The following is a 7,482-nucleotide window of genomic DNA, read 5'->3' as shown; positions in this document are numbered from 1 at the left end:
GTCTGACCACTCTCAAATAAATGCCACTACAGCTGATAAAATGTTTGCCCAATAGCAGATGTAACAGAACAGAAACATGGATATTTGGACCATCAGTGGTTTTTGTGTTAACTGCTCTAGGATAGGCTGGAAAGCCCAAATTCTTTAAAAATCCCAGAGAAGTGAAGCACTAACATTTTCAGTAAACAGTAGCAAGCAGCAAATATTTCCCAGTGTCGCAGGACTGAGGTTCCAATCTACATCTCGGCTATGATTGACGTGTTTACTGATTGGCCCTGAAAAGAATGTGATCAGATGCAGACACATTGTAACCACATAAAGCTGCCTCAGATCACCAGAGTTGCTCCCTCTCTCCTTCCTGCTCTGCTGGAGGACAAGCCCAGACAAGTCCTCTGTCTCACCCTGCCTCCTGCCTCTCAGCACGGCTCGGTCCATTCCAGACACGCCTGAGCTGCAACAGAGTCGTCCCACATAATAATCATCCAGCCTGAATCCTGCCGCCCCTCAGCCAAAGCAAGCAGCACGCCTCACTGCAGCTGGCCTCACACTCGCTTACCTGGGGAGAAAAAACTGATCAACGGTTTGCAGAGGACATGGATCACAGAGTACAATAGTTTGTATGAGTAGAGCTTACAGATATTTTGACCTAGCACCAATTTGTACCACCTGGAAATATTTGATAAAAAAAACAAAACAACAACAAAAAAAAAACAGATACAATGTTGCCTATCGTCTGGCTTAGCTATACTCAAAATGATTTGTTTCATCTTGAGTCAGTAAAAAGGCCAGTTTATAACAATAGTTACAGTAAAGTTACATATACTGGAAAAAAATATTCCTCACAGAATTTTTAAAGGCTTTATAATCTAAGTAATTTTGGTGTTTGTTGTCAGTTCTTCTATTAGTTTTCTAATTTTGGCTGTAAATCCTTGTCTTAATGAAATCTTCCTGAAGCATTGCCACTTTTTCTGGTGACATCACAACAGGAATACCTCAACTCACAGAGAGTGCGTTTTAACTACTTTTACTTTTAATTCAGTCACAGATTTTAATTCAGTCACAGATTTGTCCTTCAATTGTGTTTTTTTTTTATTTAATTGTATTGGGAGCTGCTAAAGATCCTTGAATTGTTCCTGCTTTGTTTTCATGTTAATCTAATGATAAGAAATGCATAGGAATGAAAAAATCCCTGACATAAATTTGTTATAAAAGTATCACTGATTCAACTTTAGCTTTAATAGCATAAAGCTACATAATTTTTAAAGTTTAATCAGTAATACTTTTATAACAAATTTATGTCAGATCATAATTTCTTGGTTAATGTCAATTTGACATAACAAATGCATTTTTAATAATGTCAACTTTGTATTAAAAAGTGCCATGATTTACCGAATGACACTTTAAGACAACAGTCATAAATATTCATGAAGACTTACTCATGTTCATGACAGGTGTTATGTCATGTTTATGGCGGTGTCATAAACACAGTCTTATTCACAACCCATCACATAAAGTGTTACCTGCATTTATTTTAAAAGGTGCTTAAAGAAAACAGCATACTTTGTGAAATCCTAACCTGAAAATGTAGACTTCTTTATCATGCTTTCACAAATGATACTTTTACTGAAGACAAACTCAGAACTGGCTGGCTGTCTCTGCCATGTCTGGACAAAGCATGCTAAGTTCAAACACAAGGTTACCAGACAAATGCTGGACCTTGTGTCAAATAGTGCATTTTTATAATACAGTTTGTAAATTCTTGAAACTTTTTTTTTCTATTTGTGAATGCAACACAAGCACATTTCAGGTGCTTTCATTTAGACTTCTTCTTTAGAGCACCTTAGATTGATTAAGACCAGTTTGTAAATCACAAAGCTGGTTTTAAACATCTTTAAGAATGTGGAAAAAGTGCATACCAATAGTCAACCACCATCAGAAACAATGGACAAACAATCTGGAGAGCGTACTCTTTCAGTGCCGGGTCTGTTTCTGTGTTCTTATAAAAGGAGAACGTGAAAGAGCAATGTAAGGAATGAATTTTGAGATCATCCTGCATATGTTAGCATTATAATGAATGTTTCAGCAGTTCCATCCAAGTTTGATCCTCGATAAGTCGAGGAGCAAACCCGACTTGTCAGTCAAGTTTGATCCTTTTTATGAATTAAATATTTCTTTGACAGTCAGGAAGTTTGAATCTAGAGTTGAGGCTAAAATACCTCGAGTCTATCCAAAACCACAGACACATTCCTTTCTGCGTTTCGGTTTCTGTCTCAGGTATTCTTGGCCGTTTGCCGGGTATCCGCTTTTTTATGCACCAATGACTCTTTCTTTAAAGCTGATACAATGGAGAAGCCTCTCATTCTTTATCAAATGCTAAACCAACAAGAATTAATTATTTTTTACTCTGTAGTCTGTGACTCCAATTTAAAAAAATGTCACTTAAAATACCTCAATGGAAGTATTTTTCTATTGACCTGGACTCCAATAATAATCTTTCCATGAAGCTTTTGAGCTATTCTAGAACTTCATATGAGTTTTATGAACTAAGAGAATTTAAATCTATTTGGACTTTTTTTTTTTTTCCCCACTACCACTTCAAAAACATTTGGTACTGTTAGGTATTAATTTATACTTACTTATTTGAGAATATGTTGTCCAAAAATTGTTTTTGTACTTTAATTGAAATAATTCTAATCCAAATTTTAACTGTATATTTTTGAGATGAACTTAGGTGTGGCATGTTTTATTTACCTTCTCAAAGCCCTGTAGCTTTTTATGCTGTAATGTCTGTATAATCAAGAACTGAAGAAAAACACAAAATACCAGACAGAGAAGCTAACGGCTCTTCGTGAATCATTGGTGCTAACTGTGTTATTACTTGTGATATTTTTCATAGATTTCCTTAACAATTGTGATAAATTTAACTGAAAGTAATTAAAAAGAACAGGCAATCAGGCTCTGGTGACGGTTTGATACCTCCTCAGTACCATCTGACTCTGAAGTGGCCAATTTCCTTGCAGAGATAATTAAACCCCACTAACTCTTTCTTTACATTTAAGTTGAGTCATTAAAAATGAACTTTGATGTTTGAAGGGTGATTCACAAAGTCTTACCGTTTCAAAAGGAAAACCCTTTGAAGCGGAGCAATAATTTGTGGCTGTCTGTTGCTATGCCGATAAACAACATCCTTTGAGTGAGTTACAAAGACTAGAATGGGGGGAGGTCATTGTGCGGAGGCAGGAAGGTGTAGCATGTAAATACGTGTATAACATGGATCTATAAACTATCCACAGTTTATAGATCATGTGGGAGGTATAAGCCTTCACAGATGTGCTTAGTTTCCAGGGTGTCACGCTTGGACTTGTTGCTGTGCTGCTAACGCTGCCCACCTTGGAGACCGCCATATGCTGGAGCAGGCTAACCAAACAGCATCAACCGTGGAAAAAGACAGACAGGATTAATAATAAGAATCACAGCAAATCACAAAAACAAAAACCTGGAGAAGCACCAAGATCCCAAAGAGCAACTAGAGAAGTTATGCAAAATCAAAGCCTCAATGGCCATCAGTAAGCAAGGCTCACAATGTGTGTGAACTTCTTTTGAAGTATCCATCGATCCACCATCTGTACATGATGCTGGTGCCTATCTCCAGCGGTTATTGGGAAATAACCTGCCACTATGGACAGGTCAGGCAACACAGAGACAGACAGGACAAACAACCACGTACACATGCATACACCCAAACCTAATGAGAGTTTAGAAATGCCAATTAACTAAAGAGTCATGTGTTTGGACTTAAAAAAAGAAGCTTACAAAGCATCCAATGGGCTTTCTTAAATTGTTTTATATAAGAGTATTTAAACCTGTCGACTCAAAGAAAGTAGTAAAAAAAATATCCTAAAGAAATGTCTGTCATTATTCTTGGTTTTTTAAGAAAATAGAAATAATTTTGGAAATCCTATTTGACCTATAACAGGGAAAGGTTGAGTCTAATTTAATGTCAGTAAAAGATAGGCTGTGTGTCTTTTTATACAGTGTGTGTATTTATCTGTGCTAGCTGTATATACTGTAAATCATAATTTTACTAGCCTGCCATGAAAAAATAATAAATTGTGTTGCGCTACACAATGAGGGACTTGGTCCAGACTTTCTATAGAAGTCTTTGTCACTTGGACCGTGTCCTTGGCAGTGAGATCCTGACCCCAGTTGGAGTAGGATCATATGAGTATGTGTGTGTATGTAATACTACCACTGTGTGCACTGTATGTCGTCTGTCCACTCAAGCTCTTCCACCCATCGGCCCGGATTCCAGCGGACCTCCCTGCTTGGGAGATGAGGGGGTGTTGAGGTTGGAGAGCAGGCTTTGAAGGAGGCTCCAGTGACTCATTACCCAACAATTCACCCAGTCGTCATGTCCTCTACACCCTCCAAACATCTACTTCCTAGCTCCATCTCAGTCCCCTTGCTTCTTGTCCTTTGGCTCGGGTAGCTGACACACACGCATACATTCACTGTTGGTTGACTGAAGAAAAGAGGCTCTGTCTCAGGAAGCTCCATGTATGCGTGCACATTCATGTGTGCTGTCATGAACTAGGCATGTCAACGTCATGTAAAGTAAATTTCATCTGACTCTACTGAGTTTCGTTCCCTTGTTTCCTTTGGGGGATTTCAGGAAAGCTGTACCAACATCTCACACAAGACAAATCCCAATCCTGAACTTCCCGCAAAGAGCGAAGGAAACAAGCTACAATGCCACCGAGACACCGAGGGCTCTCGTTTGATGTCGTTTCAAATTAGTCTGAAGATGGACGAAAAGCCTGCAGCCTTTTTCTGATGTATTAAATGTGAAACGTAAAACAGAGAATAGAAGGAAGCATGACATTGAACCAGTCCAGAGAAGGGCACGATATTACGTTGTTGTTGTTGTAATTCAGACATCAACTAAATGGATTTAAAAAAAACTTTACATTTTACTAATTGTAAAAACAGAAAATCTTTATGTTAACATATCTCATATTCGGACTAAAACTGAAACTTGAAAATAGCAAGTTAGCAACCTACTGGCTTTAATCAGGGACTAAACACCATTTTAATAAGCCCACAGTTCTGCAATAAAATGTCTTCTTCATTGGTCTCATGTAATACTTTAAACTTAAATATAGCTGTAAGAGGAAACTTGTCAGAAACAAAGGCTTGAAAACATCAGTCTGTAATTAATTTATGTAGTATGCTTCACTTACTGAGCTGAGTTATTAACATTCTAATTTATTGAATATGACTACATCTTTCTGGATTGTTCCTAAACATTCGGATGTCTAGCTGATACATGTTTGCTTTTCTGAAGAGTGTTTTAAGTGAGGTTTCTAACTTGATTTACTGGTAACCTCCGGTGAAGCTGCCGCCTTCGTGGCGGAAGGTTGTTCCTGTTCTCATTATCAGGGCTGGGTGTGAACACAGAGGAGCTTTGTGAGTGGCACTGCTTCTTGGGAAAAAACTCTTGAGACATGAAGAACAAGACTTCCTCGTTTTTCATCCTTAAGCTGTCCTGTTTCCTCTTGCTGCAGGGGGAATTTATTTGAAACAGAAACTAATAGCTTGTGTGGCAATAAATTCTTAAAATATAACTCAGCTACTGTATATATATATTGTGTGTTATTAATGTTTTTTTTATAATGGACCAATTTGAGTTTTTAGAAGAAATTCCAATAATAGTCCTGGTCTTTACCAGCCTGGTAAGACCAGAGTCTTGTTCTGTGCTATTTACAGAAGGTCTGGGCTCTCGGCTATTGAAAAACAATTGCTTCCTGGAGCTTGTTGAAGTCTGTTGAAGTTTGAAACTTTACCCAATCGCTAACATTTGTCTTTGATGTGATGTATGCACCAGGTTTGACACCATGAAGCTTAGAGGAAATTGCCTGTGCTGTAAACATTCCTCACTGACTGAGAAGGAGAGAAGTGCGGAGCCAAACGAGGCGGCTGCTAATGTTAATTCAGTACTTGAAAGTGCTGACCAACATGGGCTGAACGTCTTCGTTCGCTTCCTCCACTGCCACTGCTAAAACTACAAGCAACTACAAAACAGAGCAGAAAACTAATGTCGTCATTTACAACTTCTAATTCTTTATGTCGTTTGGCCCTTGTCTATCAGAGTAATCCAAGTGAATAGGAGAAAACCCAGACTGAGCTGTGAATCAAGATTTGAATCAGACCGAGTTGCATAGGAAGGCAATGGCCAGGTTAGGACTTTGCCAGAATGAATCCTTGGTAAGGTGATGAGGAATCAGGAGAGCTCTTGGGGAAAACATTTGAAAGACATAAAACTATACTTAGGGCCAAAAATGAATCACTGATTTGAAAGAAAGAACACAAAAATATAAAACTCGGAGTTTTATATTTGATCAGCTTCCTGTCGTTCAATCCTTCCGCTCGCTCCATCCTTTAAAGATCAACATACGCAGAGTGAAGGTATCCAACCTCACAGACCCAACAGGCAGTGATTAAATACTCTCTGAAATCTCTATTACCAAGTCAGCCCTGTGAGTTCTTCTGTCACTGATGGAGACATTTGTTGTTTCAATAATGTGCTGTGAAAGTGATCATAGAGTCTGTTACCACGCAGTGAGACAGAACAGCGGATGTGGGAATGCTGGAATGCGTTGTGTGAAAAGCTGCTCTCTTATGGAGGGACTGTCCCACTTCCTACACTCCGTCTTGTGTTCCCATTAAACCGAGAATTGCTTTCACAGACATTTGGAACTGATATGGTTTAAAACATAACTTTACCCAAAGGTTTAACCTGAGAACTGAGACATTTTGGAAAGATTATGACATGTGATAGAACATTCCTGATGTTTTCATTCATTTTTAGTGTATTTAATAATTTATATTAGAACTTTTCTCAAGGTCTTAGCATGCAGAGGAAAGGATCACTGGCAAATCCTCTTTCTCCCAGGGCATCCAGAGCCTAAGGTCTTTTCTTATGTTGTATTCTGTACATATTCTGCATTCTGTGCACTGTACCCACATCACCCCACAACTTTCCTCTAGGATTTGTGGCTTTGAGCTGGGGATGGCCAGGAAAGAAGGTAGATTTTCATTCTGTTGAACCATTTTTGTGTTGTTAGGCCGTACTTGTTGAATCTTTGTACTATATGGAGAACTAATAAGGACCCATTTTCAGTTTTCTATCATGGAATATCAGATTTATTTTCTACTGTCTTTTAAAAGAAGAGCAAGCCCACAGCATCACAGGTCGTCCACTGCTCTAAGTATGGGTATGAATTCCAACATATTCATTCTTTGTTTTATTTTTCATTGGATTTAAAAAAAACAAAACTTTCTTGCCATCCTCCTCACTAAGTGTGATTGTGAGAGAAATAAGGATAATTCTCCAGCCTTGTTTTTTATTTTCGTGTGTTTTGGGTTTGAGAAGCTGGGCCTGTTCTAAGACAGCAGACCTCATGTATTTCTAATTAAAAGTAC

This window comes from Xiphophorus hellerii, chromosome 2, assembly GCF_003331165.1.
Source record: "Xiphophorus hellerii strain 12219 chromosome 2, Xiphophorus_hellerii-4.1, whole genome shotgun sequence".
NCBI classification, from domain to species: domain Eukaryota; kingdom Metazoa; phylum Chordata; class Actinopteri; order Cyprinodontiformes; family Poeciliidae; genus Xiphophorus; species Xiphophorus hellerii.
Note: the sequence above shows the minus strand (reverse complement) of the source record.